This window comes from Pinus tabuliformis, chromosome X (genome assembly GCF_031772625.1).
Source record: "Pinus tabuliformis cultivar Carrire ecotype Pingquan chromosome X, CPIR1, whole genome shotgun sequence".
Taxonomy (NCBI): domain Eukaryota; kingdom Viridiplantae; phylum Streptophyta; class Pinopsida; order Pinales; family Pinaceae; genus Pinus; species Pinus tabuliformis.
The window spans coordinates 887,587,547-887,608,300 of NC_142308.1; the positions used below are offsets into that span (position 1 = coordinate 887,587,547).

At 37.8% G+C, this 20,754-nt stretch overlaps 1 pseudogene; it reads right to left on the minus strand.

Annotated features, from left to right (window-relative positions):
- Positions 1–1,297: 1,297 nt before the first annotated feature.
- Positions 1,298–20,754, minus strand: part of LOC149142537 (protein COBRA-like) — a 39,255-nt pseudogene continuing 19,798 nt past the window's right edge.

Below are 20,754 nucleotides of genomic sequence, written 5' to 3' on the forward strand. Positions count from 1 at the left end.
TTAGAACTTTGTGAAATGAATCAGGACCAAATTCTCTAATTAATTTAGATGTAAGGTATCAATCTAGACGTACCTAGTCATCCGGAAATAATATATTGATGTGCAAAGCAGCTCACAAATCACAGCATGTCTATTTCATGCCCTGCAAAAACTTGTAAACTCAACCATTGAGATAAAATAATGAAATTAAATAGCATTTTACACTATTAAAAATAGAAGGAACGAAGGCCAAGTACTATGTAATCCACATAGTCCACCAAGTGAAAAGGCTAGCTGGCCTGGCTACTCACCGACAAAAAAAATTTAAGCAACCTGCGGAAGCACAATATTTACCTAGCAGGAAGAAGCAGAGCACTATCACTGTAAACCCTAGAGCCTACACTACCTCCTCCATTTTTCTTTGATTTGGCTGGACCACTTGTAAAATTTGAAAGCCATCAAAATTGAATGATGGACGACATCAATTATTGCAATTAATCGAGTTTCCCTCCAATATTACATTTATGGGCAACAAAATAAATATAACAGGATCCAACTCTATTTCAAATTCCAAGATGATAGAATTACATGACAGAAATATTTAAGATGATAGGATCTGCACATTCAGACTCCAGCAGAGTGCATTGAATGTTTGACTGTCCTCCCTCCCAATAACCCAAACAACAGTGATTTATTGGTCACCCGACGGGTGAAAAGCAGAAAAGCTAACCAAGTTTGGGTCTGCGTCTTGGCTGGATTGGACGAGAAGACGTCAAACCAGATCAAGTGTAGGTAGTTTTAATTGACAGTATTAGTATTCATATACAGATTACAATTAACAGTTTTGCAGATTTCAAAAGATCTTGGAAATTTGATGGAAATGATATGAATGCATTCATTTCTATCAAATTTCTAAAATATCCCTAAATCTGAAATAAGGTTAGGCTTTAGGTGAATATCATCAATTCATATTTTAATCACAATTAACCATTTCTATCAGATTTCTAAAATATCCATAAATCTGAAATAAGTTTAGGCTTCAGGTGAATAGCATCAATTCATATTTTAATCACAATTAACCATTTCTATCAGATTTCTAAAATATCCCTAAATCTGAAATAAGTTTAGGCTTCAGGTGAATAGCATCAATTCATATCTTAATCACAATTAACCTGAAGTCTGTATAGTTGATTGCAAATTCGAAAATATTCTGAAAATTTGATTTGATAGATATAGTTAAATTAACTATGCTGAAAATCAATAACAGTAAATGTTTTCAAAATATGTACTTACTGATCGATCCATATGGTGTTAGAGATTAATAGTTGAAGCCAAAAACTTGGGTTACATTATCAAAGCTTGGATGCCGTGCAACTAATGTCCAGTCGGTGTAGTTCATTCTGTAATTGAAATTTGTCACTGTGATATTCACTCTCCAGTACTCTTTGTAATTCAACTTCACATGCCAGTGTACTCTGATCGGGCACATATGACGGGTGCACCGTAGAAGTGGTGGCTGCAAGGTGTTTGTGGCAGAATTTGTCCCCGGCAACTTAAGAACTGGTGAATCGGTACTGCATCAAATTAACAGCACAGTTTAGAATCTGATGCATCTAGATTTGGTAGAAGATCAGGGTTTTTTTGCCGAATTTAATTTGATTGAAGATTTTAAGAATATTTTGAAATCTTATTAACAGTAACCTAATTACATATTTATTGGATTTTAAAATATTTTACCAATCTGCCATAAAGATAGAAATGACTTCGTATTGTTGAAAATATTTTGGAATGTAATGAACCAGAAAGAAAAAAGAAGTTGCTGCTATCGGTCAGATTTTAAAATATTTCACAAATCTGCAAATTTAAAATTAATTGAATGAATTTGCAAGGGAATAAGAATCATACTCAATACAAGCAGGTTGAGTTATGTTGTTCCGGCAAGCGCAGGCGCAAGTAGGGCATGGTGTTATAGTATCATTATAGAATGATGATAAGGAGACACAGCATGTTGAACTTTTCTGAGCCAGGAACTAAGAATATGTGCATGTTACATTCCGTGTCACTACACAAGGACAAGGGAAATTCACAAATATATAAATTATGAGGGATTATAATAGTGTATTACTCAGAACTTGAGTGGTTTTGCGGCAATCTGGACTAAAGAATAGGTTGGGTTTAACAATCTTAGCAAGGCCACAAGTATAACCTGGTCCTAGAGCCTTCAAAGTGAAATTCTTTGGCAATTTTATAGTCTTGTTAGTGGTCCCTGAATTGCCCACACTTGTTATAGACATTTTTGTGCCTTACAACTCTAAGCATGAAATGTCCATAAACCAAGGGCTCCTAAGTCCCTAAAAGTGTTGTTCTAACTCCTAAAGGAACAAGGTCAACAAATTACAGCTTCTCCTAGAAGTTCTCCACCAAAAACTGCTCAGAATTAGTCAAATCAGGATCATTTCAACTGCTCCACTAGCCAAGTGCATTTCATAGCACCTAAGTCCACTAGCTAGGTGCGTTGCAACGCACCTAAATGCACTACCAGGGTGCGTTGAGCGGGAAATGACAAGTGGCAGAGTCATTCCACGAGGTGGAGAGACAATGGAAGCTTCCAGAATCTTCTCCAATGACACTTGCCTCACTAAATTCGACCAAGGATGAGTAAGAGGCTCTCAGTCTCCAAGTGGAAGCAAGAACTGACAGAGAGAAGCCACTAATCAATTCATGAGCTAACTCATCCTCCTTGCATACATCTATATATGGATCCCTCATCCCAGAGATCCAGAGGGTGGAATTTTGCACATTGTAAGGAATTGTTGTTGGTTTTGAGATACATATCAGAGAATTGGGTGATCTATGCTTTGTTTGGGTTGAAGAAGGGACTTCTTTGCTGGGAGGTTGATGCTGGGTCAGGAATCATCGGTTGTAACTCCTCCTGGATCTTCTTGTATATCAATAAAACTATTTGAGCTTCTTCTCCATTCTTGTGTTTCATTGATGCTTCTTACATTTGTATGGTTAACTTAAATCTGATCCTAAGTTATTTATGAGTATAAACCCATGTCTTTGTATAGTTTCCTTCTTCTGTGATCTTACAGGTACTTGGTGAAGCTGGGCAAGTAAGGGAGCAGGTAGCTGGAAGCTGTCAAAGAGGAGAGAGATTGGATCAAAGGACTAGCGCAAGACACAGGTTGGTTCATCCTATTCCTCTTTGTTTATTGTTCATAAAGAAGAATACAAAAGTAGTTTTCTCTGTTTGTTTCTAAGGTAGCTGTCACACCTTAGTGGGATAGAGTAGATCTAAATGGGCACTTTTCCCAATAAAAAAATGGCGACTCCACTGGGGAGCGTGTCTAGTTAGTTTTTTTTGTGTTTCTCTTGTTGTTTGTTTCATAAACTTAGAAGTAGCAATCGAACTGCATTTTCCATTAACAAATGCAAAGTAGACATCTGCTGCTTCAATCCATTCACTGGATCTGTTTATGATTTGAACAGCTGATTCATAAACTAACTGATTACCCTTGTGATAGCTCTTAGAACCCCCCTTAGATCTACCTCTGATTGTGCATTACTGATTGCTTTTACTCGGCCAAAAACCATATATTAAACTGCAAACCGTGACCCAGAACCCGGATAGAATTCTCGTTTCTGCCCTAGCGCAGGCTCTGTGAAGAGGTTCTGCATTTTAATGCACTTCCTGAGAGGGCTACCTGCGCTGCAATGCAGTTTCTCTGTGTAACAGGTGCGCTGATCAGCCTAGCCTTGTGCAGCTGAGGTTCTTTGCTTCATTTCTTCAGTTTTGTCTCTAATTTTTGCAGCCTGTGATCAGTATTTCACTGTTTTAAACCCCTTTTCCTTACTGATATTCTGCCTCAGTTGTAAAAAAGAAACTGTAGATGTTTTTATGTGTTTGTGGTGTCGTTTACAGTTTTCCATTGCAAAAGTAGAATAGTCGTACTGTCGTCCTTTGATTTAGATCTGTCGCAAGTGTCGATTTTGATCATAGGAGAAAGTTTATTTGCTGTTGATAGTCGATTATGCTTTTACTTTTGCCTTTGGTTTGAATTTGTGACTTTCTAGTGTCGAAACAAGTATTTATTTCAAAATCATAAAGTGTCGTAATCGTCTCTACCTTTTGATTTCGAAAAGAAGCTTGTTTGTGTTTGTCACTTGAAAGCAAATTCAGATTTGTACATCAACTTTCTTTTTAGGCATCAATATTAAGAAAGTGAAAAACAAAACACGTGCATGTGCATTTGCATATTGGCAGTCTGTTTGGCTTGATTTAGGAAAAGTGCATTTACAGTGTGCTCTTTGCTCTTTGCGAAAAGATTGTGTCTTTCTTTTCCCCTAGTAGCTAGGATTTTCATTACTGAAAAGAGATAAAAGATTGTTTATCATATTTAGATTCCATTTTAGGAATTACATCTACATCTCGTGGTGATCCCAAAAGGCAAACTTCATAAGAAAGATCAACTTAAAATAAATCCAATGAACTTAACAATGCTTCGGAACTTAATGCACAACATTTAGAGGTCTAGGCTAGAGACGTATTCTGGCGTCGTAAAGCCTGGTAACTGTTGTCCTCACTGATGGTTGGGTGATTCCTCCACTTTGAGACGATAAGGGCCAGTACGGATTTATGCTCCCATGTACCGTCGAGTATATATTGGGAGACCCCTATAGGATTAAAACCTTTATCCATAGGAAGCCGTGTCGGCCACCCTACTGATCGCAATGCACCGAACACAGCATTCGGGAAGATTGACTGCCGTACCGTAAAAAGTATTCTGCAGTTTTGCAATTGGTTTGGTACTCCCTCTACCTAGACCTCCAGAGCAGTCCCTTTTGTTCCTTTTCAGACTCCTTAACGGAAAAGGTCCATCTGAGCACTTGTCACTTCAGGCTCATTAAAAATCGAAGGAGACTAGAGTCATCTTTTGTTTTTTCTCGACTCTTAAAAACTGAAAAAACAAGTTGTGTCAAAGCGTGTTAAAATTTATTTTAAATGGAATATTCATACCCTTTTCCTACATTGATCTTGGGTTGAGAAAATGGAGCCTACCAACCAAGGAATTCCCCTTGGTGGAAATCCTAGTCCCTTCTCCTCTTTGGGAGATGTTGGTGCGCCCCATATGGTCACATTGTCGCTTCCAGGACTGAAAATTGGTCTGCCAGTATGGCTCTTCTCAACCAATGTCTTTCAGAATTCCTGAACAATCGAATCAGCAATTAGACGAGTCCAGAGTTGCCCATCAGCCTTCTACTTCCTCTAATTCTTCCTCTCCTCCTTACTCTTCACTTGATGGAACTGGTAAAGCTAAAAGCCATGTTCCTAAGGAGAAGAAGGAAAAGAAGAAGAAAGAAAAGAAGAAGAAGGAGCCAAAGGCGGGTGGGGGAAAACGAGTGTCGTCTAACGAAAATCCACACACTGCACCGACCAGGCCTAAATCGCCATGTGTCATTTGCAAAGGAGACCACTTTCACAGAGATTGTCCTTGCATCCCCCGGATACTAAGGGACTGGTCTCCTCGTTTGCAAAATCCGGTGTCATCAACCTCTGGTGATCATGTTGAAAGCACACCGTCAACTAGTGAAAGTGAAGCCCCAGGACAAAAAGGGAAAGCTAGATTTCCTTGTAAACTGTGCAAAGGCAATCATGCCATCCACCGTTGTCCCTTCTTAGACGAAGCTAAAAGAGTTTTGGATGATCGTTTAGTTTCACCGTTACGACTTCCTCCTGGATATAAAAAACTCTTGCCGAGTCCGTCACGAGTTGAGAATCCAGCTGGCGCACTCAGGTGGTCAGCTGAAGTGCCTATCATTGAAGATAAACCAACTGAATCCATACCAGATGAAAGTCAAAAGGTCGAGGCGGCAGTTGACCTGGTCTTGCCTTCAGAGTTTTTATCTTCGGATGATACAGTCACTGAAGAGAATAAGGATGACACCGTCCAAATTCTCTTCATCAACACAGACTCCGACAAACATGGGGGAAATCTACCCATTCCTTTACCGCAGGAAGGAAGTTCATCAGATCCATACCAGGCCGTCTATTCGGTCCCACCTCCAAGCAACCTAGTTGTCTCCTTCGACTGGAATCAACTAGGCAGACCCCGTTTACCAGCAAGTGTACCATTCTGAATTATCATTCAAATATATAGAATGGTCATGGCTGGTACCATCATAGATGAGGGGGCTTCTGTGAGTATCCTTTCCTCTACTGCTTGGAAAGCGCTTGGTTCGCCATCGCTTTTGCCTGAGATGAGAAATCTGACAGGCTTTGATAAAGGAACCAGTCGACCTTTAGGGATCCTTCCTGATGTGCCCATAACATTGAGAGGGAAGACAGTTCGCATGAACGTAATGGTAGTTCAAGGACCCTTGGATTATAACCTACTCCTTGGACGAGACTATATTTATTGCATGGGAGCCATCGTCTCCTCACTCTTTAGAGTAATGTGTTTTCCGCATGAAGGAAGAGCGGTCAAGCTCGTGGACCAGCTTTCATTTCCTGGATCACACATAGCAAATAGTCATATACCATCCCTAAATGGTCTCTTCACGCAAGAAATGTCTCAATCCCCAGTCCGTCCTCCCGATAAGCGCGAGTAATTCGGAGGGATATGACTGAAACCCAGGGGGCATGCGTCCTGTTCTGCTTCGGTAGGAAAACTTCGGGTATAGAGTAGGTTTCCGCGGGAGAATATGACTAGTCTATACCCCGTCCGTGATTGGAAGAGGGGTTATTCTAGAATAAGATTCTCTTGTCAAAGTTATGTGAGTTGGTGGGCATCGCCACTCACCTTTGTTTATCTCGGTAGACATTGCCGAAGAAGTGTTTTGTTTGCTGCGTGAATAGAACAATCTTTGGGTAACCTGTAAGAGGTAGTACCCTTCCTGATAAAATGAATGTTTTGTCAGCTCGAATAAAGGGTGACCCTTCCTGATAAAACGATTGTTTTGTCAGCTCGAATAGAGGGAGACCTCGAAACTCTGTTTTATACCTGGGGGCATGCAAACCTTTTGGAGTGCAAGCAAGGGGCGGCTATTTATTTTTTAACTTTTTAGGACCTCTAACCCCTCGTAGGATTAGTCGTCACCTAACTTGCATAAAGAAAGGATGTGGGGCAAAAATCTAAAAATTTCCATTTTTATATGAGACATTATTATCATATGACTGGACTAATCGAGCAGTTTTAGCACATAGTTCAAGCTCGTTAAAAAATAAACATAAGATCGAGCAAATGTTTCCACCCGTGTTTAAGCTCGTTAAAAAATTAACTATCCCTTGGTAAATAACCACCGTGAATGTAGCATTTCAGCCATTAAAGCCTTGGTCGTGTTTGCACCATCACCTCCACTTTTCCATTGGCCGATCATTCACCTCCATTTGATTGTTTACCCATTTTGAGGAACAACTACGAAGAGTGATTTCACTAGCCATCCTTGTGACACTGCCGTGATTGGAAAATTCCAAACCTTACCTAGAATCAGCTGCTACCCATTTTATCACTCGTTCCTGAAAAGACGAGTCTTCTTTAAGCTCTTTTCAACTGACTCGTAAAATATGAAAAGATTGCCGAGTTTTGGCCTTCCAGCTCGTTAAAGCGACAGGAAGTGCTATCCCTCCTCTAGATTTTAATCTTTTTGGACCTGAAGGATTATTGCACAAAAAGATCGAGCACTTGTTTTGTTCGACTCGTTAAAGCTAATCGAAAATTCATCCCTTCTGTATTGTTTTATACTTTTTCGGACTTAAGGGATTAGATGACGAAAAAGGAATTTTGGAGTTACCTTTACGTACCTTTTCAGACTCTCTAAAAATGAAAAGGACCGAGTTATCTTTGTCGTTAGACTCATTAAAAAGATTAATAGCGACAAACTTGTCTTTAGACGAGAACGAGTTTTACTATCGCTAGGCTCGTTAAAACATAGCGATGGGTTTGCCCGAAGGGAAAATTATAGAACAAGCATATGTTATCCTCCTCAGGCTTGACAAAAATAAAGAGGTACTGGTCAGCAATGACTGGGGAAAAATTGGGAAGAAAACTCAAAGAATCTTTATTGGTAGCAAGTCGCTCTTGAACATGACACTTCCACTCCGTGCCCCAGTCGGGTTGGGTTGTTTCATTCACCGGTCACATCGCCATGGTCTCGCCATACCATCCACATTTGGGGTTAATGCTACCAATCCATCACATCAGTGTCGCCGACATGTTCAAGAGAAGTCATCCAGAAAGGCCACCTGTGTCCCGCCCACTACCATACATTATACTCCATTCTTTCATGACCGCCACCCTGAACCATATATCATCAGATTGGTTTCACCTCCATCAAAATCATTTGCTCCGTTCTATGTCATCGATGTGGGATTCATTAAGGCCCTCCTGTGACGGATCACTTCTTGTCGACATCAGCTCATTATCCAAGAAGTTGATCTAGGGACACCCCATTCAGTACTTTGAAGCTTGCATGCCTCAATGGCAAGTTTCTCACTTCCGGCGACAGGTATACATCAATGACCTTCGACCGAAAGATTTTGCGTGGTGTTCGACGCCAAGTCCTTTATTCACACCACGTGAATTGTACTGCAGTACCTTGAGGATCATTATCATTATCAGTGATTCCTCTCGCGCTTGCTAACAGTTTACATCATTGACTGGTAATCAAGCGATGTCTTTCCATGTTCGACTTCAAAACATTTCTCACATGGATCGACTTGTACTTCGAGTGAAGATCGAACGAGATTGAAGACCCCGGATCTAGTTTCATCCATCCGGGCTGCGATATATATTCAGGAAAATAAAGACGTTGAAGTGTACAGCATTGCAGCACAGATAATCATCCTACCAAAAGGATGATGGCTCTATCAGAATCATCATTCTACCATCAGACGATTGTCTGTCCTATGTACATGAAAATGAATTTATAAAGCTGAGCATGGGAATGCCCGCCTCAGCTAGATCATGAAAACAGTATGAAGATAATGTATTGTATTGTATCTTATTACAGGTCTCCTCCCAGCATTGAAAGAACTTCGGATCCTCCTAATAAAGCATTTCGCCCGATAAATGGCCTCATAGTTTAGGGGGCAACTGTTATAGACATTTTTGTGCCTTACAGCTCTAAGCATGAAATGTCCATAAACCAAGGGCTCCTAAGTCCCTAAAAGTGTTGTTCTAACTCCTAAAGGAACAAGGTCAACAAATTACAGCTTCTCCCAGAAGTTCTCCACCAGAAACTGCTCAGAATTAGTCAAATCATGATCATTTCAGCTACTCCACTAGCCAAGTGCGTTGCATAGCACCTAAGGCCACTAGCTAGGTGCGTTGCAACGCACCTAAATGCACTACCAGGGTGCGTTGAGCGGGAAATGACAAGTGGCAGAGTCATTCCACAAGGTGGAGAGACAATGGAAGCTTCCAGAATCTTCTCCAATGACACTTGCCTCACTGAATTCGACCAAGGATGAGTAAGAGGCTCTCAGTCTCCAAGTGGAAGCAAGAAATGACAGAGAGAAGCCACTAATTAATTCATGAGCTGACTCATCCTCCTTGCATACATCTATATATGGATCCCTCATCCCAGAGATCCAGAGGCTGGAATTTTGCACATTGTAAGGAATTGCTGTTGGTTTTGAGATACATATCAGAGAATTGAGTGATCTATGCTTTGTTGGGGTTGAAGAAGGGACTTCTTTGCTGGGAGGTTGATGCTGGGTCAGGAATCATCGGTTGTAACTCCTCCTTGATCTTCTTGTATATCAATAAAACTATTTGAGTTTCTTCTCCATGCTTGTGTTTCATTGATGCTTGTTACATTTGTATGGTTAACTTAAATCTGATCCTAAGTTATTTATGAGTATAAACCCATGTCTTTGTATAGTTTCCTTCTTCTGTGATCTTACAGGTACTTGGTGAAGCTGGGCAAGTAAGGGAGCAGGTAGCTGGAAGCTGTCAAAGAGGAGAGAAATTGGATCAAAGGACTAGCGCAAGACACAGGTTGGTTCATCCTATTCCTCTTTGTTTATATTTCATAAAGAAGAATACAAAAGTAGTTTTCTCTATTTGTTTCTAAGGTAGCTGTCACACCTTAGTGGGATAGAGTAGATCTAAATGGACATTTTTCCCGATAACAACACTAACTTGGAAGGATGCGATGGAATTTGGAGGATCCTGAGCCCAAGATGCCAATGCTCCACCTTTGCAGCAATTAGTAAATTGTTGATTGTAAGGCACACCTGGTAAGAGATCAACAACGGTGGGGTCCTTCTTGCAACAGTGTGGAACACCTGCTTTCCATTTGGAGCAATCTCCTTGCTCTGTTGTCTGGCCACCAACCACAGCCCAGATGACCTCCTTTTTTTCCCAGTGCCAACCCAAAGTCCATCCTAGGGGGCTTGGTATATGGCGGTACTGCTGAAAATTGTGCATGGTCACGACCACCTACAGAGGGAAGCTCATTAGACTCAGCAAAGAGTAAAATAAGTTCTAGCATGAAGATTTTCAGGGAATTTTTAGTAAATTGTACCAATGTTTCTAGTGAATACTTACTTAATTTCAGGGACATAAAGCTAATTAAAAATGAGTGAAGTATTTACTCAAAATATCGAACATACCAATCAATACAACACAATTTATCAGAAATTTTCATCAATATCAAAATAAACTCTACCTGACTTGAAGGTTTTCCAAATTTGTCATCATGTCAAGCTTTGAGAATTTAACTTGTAGGCTACTAGGAATGAAATTCAGAAAATCTCAACATCTATTTCAGGAAAATGAGGAAAGGGAATTATAATTCAAGACCTATTTGATGAAAGGGCATTACTTGCAACATATCCATCTGCAGTCCAAGACACAATATCCCATTTGATCGTTATGTTACTATTTGGATCCAGTGGATCATAAGCACCTGTAAAGCACACAATGTAGATAAATTTTAAGTTAATATTGTATTCATATCCTTGATAAGGATGGAAAAGTTTAAGAATGGAAATTGATCTTAAAACTTAAAATTTTGCCAAATTTTATGGTAAAAATAAGTTTATATTATAAATCTTGGCGTGTTATAGAAAACAAACTGCAAAATTTAAACATGTAAAATGGAAATTAGCAAAATTTAACCCCTGAATTGAAACATCACCTGCAGGTGAAAATGCAATAGCCAAGATAGTTAATGCCAAGAAAAACCCAGCTGCATTCCTGATCAACATATGGCAATTCTGCATGCAACTTCTTCCCTCTGAAGACTTTAACTCTCTTCTCTCCATGATGCCTTTGATATTATCAATTAATGAATCAGGCAGAAACCCTAGAGGAAGAGTTCAACAACCCTTCTGAGCAGCTGCAGCTCCACAAATGCAATGGGAATGGGAATGGAGAAAACATTAGTTTATGATGAAGAACCAATAACTGAAGTGTATAAACCTGCAGGCCTGTAATGGTTGGTTGCTTCATTCTTCAAACAGAGTAGTGAAAGTGGAGAAGAACAGTGCTTGCCAAAAGCCAGGGAAGAAGAACAACAACAACAACTGGCAGACCAAAGAAACTATTAACTCTGAGGCCAAGAGTGACATAAAAGAATGGGAAAAAGCAGTAAAAATATCCAAAGAAACGATTAACTCTGAGGCCAAGAGTGACATAAAAGAATTGGAAAAAGCAGTAAAAATATCTTCAAGAGTGACATAAAAGAATGGGAAAAAGTAGTAAAAACTCAACCGATATTTGGAAAAAGCAGTCACACTTCAAATCAATGGTTGAAAGTGTCTCACTTGATCGAATGGAGCAAGGGTAAAAGTGTTGACAATTGTTGATGCATAGGAAGGCCTATCGGCCTAATAACCGGACAAAGCATAAGAAATTGATAAATGAAAACAGAGCAGGCTAACTGGAAACATTGTAAGACATTGATCTGTAAAATCGGATCCAAATAAAAAGTGGGTACATGAGCCAGAGGTTTACTTTTTCATTTCAATCCAGAATAATAAAAACCATTTGCAAAACTGCTATGACAGCAAATAATTTTTGAACTGAATTGGAGAGGAAAAACACATCTAAGGATGGCAAATGCATTTTTGAGTAGATTTGCAGCAACCTCAGCTCAACCATATGTTAATAGCCAAGTTGGACATTAAATTGGTGTCTCATCCCCCCTTGTTTGTGAGACAGGGGATCTCATCCACATAGCAATTTGATTGCTAAAGTCTACCATACATGTTAGGGAACCTATCTACTTTTTGTACATTGACAAATCAACCAAATCGGAATCTGAATCTACTAAAAACTTCAAAATATGTATCATAAAAGTTGCCAAGGGTTTATTGTCCATTATCCGAAACTTCTTCAGAATCTCAATTGCTTATTTACTCATGTTTGAGGACCAACTCACCTCAACTTAGCCAAACCTCCAAGACCAAGAAATAATACATGTCAACTTCACTTGCCAGTTTCTTATTGCACCATTGGATAGAGTTTTTTAAACTAACTGTTAGTACCAGGTAATCTACATACAACACAAATATAAGCATATCAAATTTACCATAATCAAACAAATAATACAATTTAGGACCTGCAACAGTGTTAGTGATGCCCATAATCTCTAAGTACTCATAAATCCATGAGTACCAAGCATAGGAGCTTACTTTAGCCCGGAAAGGGACTTCTTCAACTTGCACACATGGGTATCCCATCCTAACAAAGATATTATATTTGAACCCAAGCTGAAACAAAACCATGAATCACTATTCCTGCCACCTGCATTTTTGGCCCTGTCAAAATCCACTAAAGCATGCAGCAGCTCAAAGCACTGTGCCAATGTGCCCTTTAAGTACCTCGCATACCTCAGACCATGGAGCATATTTGCAGCAACCTCAGCTCAATCATATTAGCAGCTAAGATGGACACTAAATTTGTGTCTGAGCCCCCCTTGTTTGTGAGACAAGGGATCTCATGCACACAACAATTTGACTGCTAAATTCTACCAAACATGTTAGGGAACCTATATACTTTTTGTACGCTGACAAATCAACCAAATCTGAATCTTAATCTACTGATAACTTCAAAGTATGTATCATAAAAGTAGCCTATGGTTTATTGTCCATTATCCGAAACTTCTTCAGAATCTCAATTTCTTACTTACCCCTATTCGAGGACCACCTCACCTCAACTCAGGCAAACCTCCAAGACTAAGAAATAACACATGAGGTGTAAGTCCTTCATGTCAACTTCGCTTGCCAGTTTCTTCTTGCACCATGGGATAGAGTTCTTTTAACTAAATTTTAGGACCAGGTCATCTACATACAACACAAATATAAGCATATTAAATTGATCATAATCAAACAAATAATACAAGTTAGGACCTACAACAGTCTTAGTGATGCCCATAATGTGTAAGTAGTCATGAAAAAAACAAAGTATCCTCAAAATTTGTTTTGTTGCACACATAATTAGTTTATGTTTGGACCCTCACAACCTAGTGTGCTCCTTAAAAGAAAGAGCGATGCACATTCAAGTTATTAAAATTTAACACATATCAATCCTTTTTGTCCTCTTTTTGGGAGGTGCTACATTAATTGTGGGTGTGGAATGCTCATCACATTGAACACCCTCCTCATTATTTCTGTCTCCCATTCGCTGAAATTCAGCAATAGTTTCCTACCAAGGTTCAGGAATGACTATTGGATGATTTTGTGCAACAAGAAAATCATCATGTGCTTGTATCTCGTCCCCATGCTCACTCCTAGATGTTTCACTTGATTCCTATACACAACACACTTTAATTTGTTATAATAACATTAAAACCTCCAATTGATTTATTGCATTATTCATATAATATTATAAACAACTAACCTCGGATCCATAACCAGTAATTAATTTTTCCCCTTGATTTATCATGTGTTGGCGAAGACCTTGGGAACCATGTAATAAAGCATATTTTAGGTCTTCCTCTGAGGCTCCCTTTTGAAACTGGTGAACCTACATTAACAAAGATAATCATATCTATAAGGTAAAATAACTAATAAGATACAATTAACTCAACGTGACCATGGTTACTTTGCCTAAAATAGAAAATATAATAGATGGAAATATCACTTACCATACCACCACGAATACTATTATATCCACCAGAGCCTAATTTGTGAGATCCAATTTTTGACACCCTAGCTTGGGTTGCTTTTCTTGTATCTCGTAGGCGTCTCTTAGCTCCTCCTTGTACATATGGCGTATAGTTTGGATTTATGAGGACTTTCCTCTTAAACTTGGCATATTTCATAAGTTCATCCCACGTCACTTGGTCTGTGATCCAAGCTGGACGTGGATACATCAAGTCTTTTGTCAACTTTGTCACTAAGTTGGACCTCTTTGAGTGCATGTATTTACTTGCAATCTATAAAATAAGTTCCTTATCAAATCCAGGATTATCAAATGCTATTACTACATGTTTAAATAGCTCCTCTTTTTTGGCATTGGCTTGTTTCCTCCAATCAATTTGGACAGTATTTCCAAATAATTGTTCTGCACGAAGAAAAATAAAGTGATAAAATTCAAGCCCTATTTCATCCTTCAAGATATTTCCTTCTGAAGTGAGCAATATTGTAACTTCTTGCATTCCTTTTGTGGTCACCGATGATATTGTTGTAGGCTTGGGGATTGAGGAAGGTTCCCTTATAGAAGCATTAGGCACTGTGTCACTTACTTCCTGCATTTATAATGAAATTGTGGAACTATTAAGAACCCAACCAAAATATGAAACTATTTTTCACTTCTAAAATAATGATCCTAGACATAACAAATGAAATTATAAAAAAAATAAAATAATTTTACCTGTTGATCTCTTCCAGGAGCTACACTCTCCAACAATGACATTTCCCATAACTAAATTTGTTCAATTATTTTTTGTCAGGTTTGGGCATTTGCAGGAATATCTGGTAGGAGCCTTAACATTCTTGTTTATGAGTCTATAAGACTCCTGAAAGAAACTTGTTCTGGTCCTGGTGGGAGAATGCTGACTAGACCCAAATTTGATGTAGAGGGCATGTTATGGCATTCTGTTCTAGATGTAGATGGCATAACATGACCCTCTATACCAACAGATTGTGTAAAGGGCATGTTATGGGGTTTTGGTCTAGGTGTAGATGGCATAACATGACCCTCTATACAAACATATTGTATACTTGTTGGAGTCACCCTAGAAACATCCTTCAAGGCACAAATATAAATAATAAGATGGAATAACAGATGAATAATGTTGAAATATGTAACTAGGTTCGGTCTTCATAATGACATATATAATCACAATTCTATGTAATTTATGTAAAAAAAGGAAAAAGAAGATTATTTTTGTTATGACTGACGCATGGGTTTCATGAACACATGAAGAAGCAAGTCCCATTATAGAATGACAATATCTCGGAAGACTCATTAAAAGAAGGTCATGAAGGTGGAAAATGATCAATGAAATGTATAGTAAAGTTGCAAATAATCATGGCAACCAAAATACTAATCAATACAGATAGGTGTCCATGAGGTATGTATAATATTTTTCTTTTAAAGGGTCTATCATAAGATGTAGTAGGGTTGAATTTATGGGTTTATATTTTAAGAAATACCCTAGTATTTAGAAACCTTAATATTAAGGTATTTGTTCCCTATGATTTGATTTCTAGGGCATGGGATAAACTCTAGAATGGCATAAAGGGAAAAGAGTATGATCTAAGGTTTGAATTTAAGAAACCCTAAAAAGGCCTCTTGATTACATAAAAACCCTAAAAAAGTAACTTGACATCATGTTTTGGAATAATATATTGCTTGGGTTACTTGTTAAAATAGTATTGTATGTACAAGAAGAAAAAAACGGATGGTGTGATCCATTTGAAGGCATGATGTAGCTCTTCTTAACACCTCATAAATCATGGAGTCGTTGTGCAAAAGCTTTATTAAATATATGCCCTAGATTTCTCAACAAATAACATAATCAAACTCACATAAATAAATGGTTGAATCTTACATCTTGCATAACATTAGATGTATATGGGGGCATTAATGATCCCTGCATGCCAACATTGGTTGTATTGAGGGGCATAAATGAATCCTACATGCCAACAAAATGCACGCTTAGTAAAAACACAAATATTAATAAATATATATAGTGAAATAAGTTAACTAAATGCGCAAAACTATTGATCAAGTTTTACCACTATCATTACCTTAGATGTTTTATAAGGTGTTATAGGGGTTGGAATGACTTTAGTGATTTCCTACATTCCACAAACATAAATTAGCATAATATAATAAGGAATATAAGATAATTGAACATATAAAAGACAATATTCAAGCTTACCTCATGCATCATCATAGCAGCATCTTGCCCTCGTGCATTTGTTAACATTTCCATAAAAGTAGTGAATATCATTGAATCCCCCATAGTAGCATCGGTAACACCCATGGGTACATTCTTAAAAAACCACATAATAACATAAAAATAAGAAAACCTTGATCAAAAAACCGATAAGAAAATAGAATTGGTAACACCAAATATGTGTTGAGTGAGCATTGAAGATCTGTCCAACACTTTGAGGCAAGCTTATCAGAGTGTTCCAACAAGCATTTAACTTGTCACAAACAAACTTTTGAAGTATCATTTTAAAGATATTTCTAAAAACAAATCCAAACTCTAACTAAATCAACAACATAAATAATACAAATACCAAAAGCAACATAAATGCCCGGTCTGCCATTTTGTATAGAATAATGTAATAGAAATATGCAAAGAAAAGTTTATGGACACTAGTTAGGATCATTACATAAATAAATTTTGAAATATAAGACAACGTGTAAAACCATAAAATTATTCTAAAATATGTTGGTTTAAACTTCTATGCATGTAATACTAATTTCATTGAGGAGTTCTCTGGATTATATTACAAAGGGTAATGCACTGTCTTAAATTGTTGTCGCATATTGCAAAGTAATCTATGTAGAATATCTCCTTGCTCCCTATAAACATTACTTCACTATCTCATTGCAGCCACAATCAACTCCAAACCATACCTTGCTTGCCTCAAAACCCTAGACCATACCTCAAGATGATTTGCTGCCACATAAAAACCTTAGGGGTGATTCGTTGCCCCAAACAATCCCTTATAGGTGGTTTGCTGCCACAATTGATACCTCAGGGATGATCTGTTGTCATCAACAGTGCCTCAGAGGTATCTTTCTATCTCAGAATTGCTTCATAGACATATTGCTACCACAGTGAAGCCTCAGATTTAATGTACCACTATAGATAATGCCTTAGAGATAGGCCAATGCCTCAGATAATGTCTCAGGGATGATTCGCTACCCAGATACTGCCTCAAGATAGTTTGCTGCCACAATTAGTGTCTGTTCGATCATTTATATAACAACATTCAGAAGTTGGATTAAAGTGAGAGATTTTAGAAAATTAAATGAAAGTTTGGTTGGTTGACTCTCTGCAATTATGGATTGAAACCAACGGGGTTCCATATATGGTGCTCAGAAAATAAACAGTGTCCCTAACAAACAAGCATTATTTTGTATATAAAATATTTAAATAGATTGTCACCAGTTTATATTAAACTGTGAAATCAACATTTGAAAAGCAATGCATATGAAGCATATTAAGCATGCATGGAAACTACTAATCAGAGTCCAAATAATTATTATGGTAGATGAAGCAATATGGTGTGTTCCCTTAGAAGAGCACCAATATGTAATAAGGAACCCTGAAATATGCTTGGAAAATGAAAAGACATAAAATAATGTAGAGTACTAGTGGCAAAGAGGGTATAAAAACTTAGAATTATGTTTAACCCTCCAATATAGTTAACCACACATGGAATAAGTGAATTCAAATGAATGGCAATGCAGTGAATGCCCATGAGCTCTGGTTTTATCAACTCATGAGTAAATGCTGGTGTGGGATTAAACCAAATAATGCCAATTTCATGCCTCATACTTCTCAAAGACCCAAGCTACAAATATCATGGCTTGGTATTATACCTATGTGCAGATTTGTGGAGATTTGAGATGTTCAGAGGAGAATCAATCATATTTCCATAACACCCCTCTAGAACCTATTTCTTGCTAACGAATGAGAGTCTAGTGCCAAACACATGATCACATATCCAAGCAAAAGATCATCCCAGTGCATTTCCTAGAATGGTGGATATCAAGTGACTCAATGTGGCCATTTATTGCATAGAAGTTGAAATATATAACAATGAGCCAATGGGATGTGAATTTTCATAAAAGGATGACCTTATTTCTCAAAACACACCCAAAGGAACTAGGATTGTTACAATGTTGTATGTTGGGTTAGGATGCAACACTATCATGTTATAAGACACAATAAACTCAATGGGATACATAAAGAAAATTCATTTTCTTGTCTTAATTAGAAAGGAGACAGTTTTTCGTTGATAAGAAAGAATTGTTATTTAGAAAGGAGGCATCATCCAATGAAGTTCGAGATGGTGAAGAATGCAACATACAGTACATTTCAGCTACTTCTGTTTAGGAAAATCCCATCTCACTTGTTAATAATGAAACTCACGAGTATGGGTTTAAGAATTCAGATGTAATTGAAAGATATCAAGATCATGTAGTTGAAAAAGAAGAGCAAATTGAACAGGTTTACAAAAGTGAAACTCACGATGATGAAGAATGAAAATCACATAAGAATTATAACAATAGCCAAAATGATGGTTGTCCCATGTTGTCTAATGCAGTTTCTTTGAAATTTGGAGATCATCAACTGATTCATTCATCATACGATGAACCTCAAGAAGCTTATGAGAATATTTGAGTTTCAGATGTTGGTCTACAACCTCATAACTCAGCTATTGAGGATGAAGTTCATGAAGACAAATTTCATTATTCAGAGTCCATATAATGACAAACCGTTTTATGGCCTTGATGAATTGTATGGTTCGAAAGTGGACAGTGTCTCTAGTATGTATGAGCCAATGTCTAGTGTTTCCCTACATGCAGGTGAGTCATCTCATTACAAGGTTGATTGGATTCATGTCTACACACAAATAGAGAGTGATACTTCAAAGCAGAAATTAAGTTGTTCATGTAATTATAAAGAAACAGAACCAGACACAACTCAAGGAATTGTTGATTCTTCAAACAGTTTTGAAGGTAGTATTGACGTGTTCTCTAGTTCGGGAATGCCTTGACTCTATTCTAGTTCCCCTAGTATTAATATTAATGATGTGTTCCCTTTGCTATAATGATTTCAATACTCCATTAAACAAGCCCAACCTTACCGACAGTAATGATGTGTTCCTTGTTCAGGTATGGATGAATCTGTTCTTGAAAAAGCAGTCACAGTTGAGGAGACTGTTCAAAATAAAATCAATTCTTAAGACAATACTGATTTGTTCCCTTGTTCAGGTATTATTCTTCAAGAAAAAATATGGGTTTCCTCTATATTTATAGTAATGATGTGTTTTCTCCACATTTATAAGTGTTTTTACTCCATGAAACACAACCCAGCCACTAAATCTATGCTTGAGCATTGATTAATTGTTAGAGTATGGGTAATCTCCACTTAAGACCACATGGCGAACCACTACCTTTATGTCTCCATATACATAAAGGTGTGCTGCTTTAGAAGAGCACCAATATGCAATAAAGAACCCTGAAATATGCTTGGAAAATGAAAAGACATAAAATAATGTAGAGTACTGGTGGCAGAGAGGGTATAAAAACCCAGAATTATGTTTAACCCTCCAATATAGTTAACCACACATCGAATAAGTGAATTGAAATGAATGAAAATGTAGTGAATGCCCATGAGCTCTGGTTTCATCAATTCATGAGTAAATGTTGGTGTGGGATTAAACCAAATAATGCCAATTTCATGCCTCATACTTCTTAAAGACCCAAGCTACAAATATCATGGCTTGGTATTATACCTATGCGCAGATTTGTGGAGATTTGAGATGTTCAAAGGAGAATCAATCATATTTCCATAACACCCCTCTAGAACCCATTTCATGCTAACGAATTAGAGCGTAGTTCCAAACACATGATCACATATCCAAGCAAAAGATCATCCCAGTGCATCTCCTAGAATGATAGATATCAAGTGACTCAAGTGATATCAAGTGCATCTCCTTGCTTGAATTCTTTGTTTGGATTGGAAATTAGTGATTCATTAGATATGCCTAAGATTATGGAGAGTAATGATGCATTATTTTGTTAAGGTATAGCTGATTCTCTTACAGAAAATATCTCAGAGTTTGTTACAGAAGCTGCATGCAAGTAGGAACTTTACCAATTGGATAATCCTTTGAAGACCACTGAGGTTAGAGAGGGATATAATATAGTCGTGGAAAAGAATGAAGTTGAATATGGAGCATGCCAGGAAAGCATTTTTATTTTTGATGGCATAACTGATGCAAGTCCAATTACAGAACAATTGTTTGATATGGAAAACAACAAAAAACATGAGTGATTCATTGACCCTACCAAAATTGAGGGAAACAATGGCCAGGAAGCTGGAGGGACCCAAAATTTCAAAGTTGGAGAAAATATACAGATTGTGGTGAGAAAGCAGGAACCTTCCCAATTTGATACTCCATCGAGGATCCATGACGTTACGGAGGGATATAATATATCTCCTTTTTTAAGCACTTGATTTGGCCTGGACTCCAGTATTCCATCCAAAAATTCAAGAACTTAGAAAAAGATACAATATATCCCCTTGTTTAAGTATGAATGAATCTCATCTAGAAGACAAGGA